Source organism: Cyprinodon variegatus, unplaced genomic scaffold (genome assembly GCF_000732505.1).
Source record: "Cyprinodon variegatus isolate N-32 unplaced genomic scaffold, C_variegatus-1.0 Scaffold1613, whole genome shotgun sequence".
Lineage (NCBI taxonomy): Eukaryota > Metazoa > Chordata > Actinopteri > Cyprinodontiformes > Cyprinodontidae > Cyprinodon > Cyprinodon variegatus.
Genome location: NW_015152066.1, coordinates 18,181 through 19,578, shown reverse-complemented (window position 1 = coordinate 19,578; position 1,398 = coordinate 18,181).

Genomic DNA, 1,398 nt, shown 5'->3' with positions numbered 1-1,398 from the left:
TTCAGGCTGCAAAAACTAACTGGCCTGCATAAGATAACGAAAAAAGAAAGAAAAAAACGGATTTTCAGACAGAATTTCTTTTTAAATAGAAATTTTCTAAACTTTGGGACAATGTTGTCTGATAAAGATTAAATTTATATACACTTTTAGCCAAAATGATTTGACATTTAAATATGACTTCCCTACAAATTTAATAAATAAGAAACAGCATCTGTCCTACAGAGGCATTTTTCCTTTTAATTATTTAATCTGTGTGTTTGATGTTTTAACATTAATTAGAGATATCCTGATGTCTTAGAAGTTTGGGTTACTTCATTTTTTTGTTTAGGATGAGGAAAACGTTGTGAATGTTCTCTTCCATAGATGGCCACTTTCTGTTTTCCCCAAAACTAATAACTGTTGTAAGGAATTAAACATTACAGTAGATAAAGTGTAATATATGTTAATTAATATCTCTCTGCAGGAAACATCGGGTCTGTGACATTTAAAGAATGGCTGAGGTAGTTAAAAGAGAAGGTATCGATAATTTAATGGATATAATAACTGACTTAAAGTAAGGGCGCTGGCAGCTTTTAGAATCGCTATGCTTTGCTCAAGGGCACTTCATTGATTAAGAACTTTAACATGATTTATTCATTTTGAAGCAAGAGTCTGATTAGAAGAGCTTATCAGCTGACTGGTCTGGTTTCAACTCTAGGTACAGAGTAAACCCTGTTCCTTTGTGCTGCCTCTAGGCCAGTTTGTCTAGTAGGAATCGATCTGATATATATCTAACAGCCAAATACATGTGATTTCTCACAGATGATGTCAGTGAATTCTATCCAATCAATGAGTTGTTACGTGGGAGACACTCTGTCATGATCAAGGGGATTTTTCTGACCCACATGAAGGAAACCACCGGCAGGACTCAAAAGATCGGTTTATCTTATTTATTCAACAGAAAACAGTATTTAAGCTTGGTTCAGACAGATCAGCTGCTTGGTTCCAGATGAGGAGCCGATCTCAGAGGGGGCTTGTGGATTGGAAAGTGGGCTGGAGACCAAACCGTGGATAGTGGGCAGGCAGACAGAGTAACAGTGGAACCTGGGGGAAAAGACAGCAGGATGAGCAGGGGTTCCCCTCATTCAACGAAAAGTACAGGAATTCTTCAATACACAATCTTAATACCTTACCTTGTATACTGTCAAGTTTTTCCAAAGATTTAGCTGCAGTCCTTGCCACACAGCTATAGTCAAATATTGACCTAATTAAAGCTTTATAGTGGTTAACATTAGAGTTCTACGTGCCCCCCACATTGTTCCAGTCAGACACCTCATAATATTAATGTTTTCTTTATTACAATTTTCTTCCATTTTCTTTATATGATCTTTATAAGTAAGTTACTCATCCATCCATCCA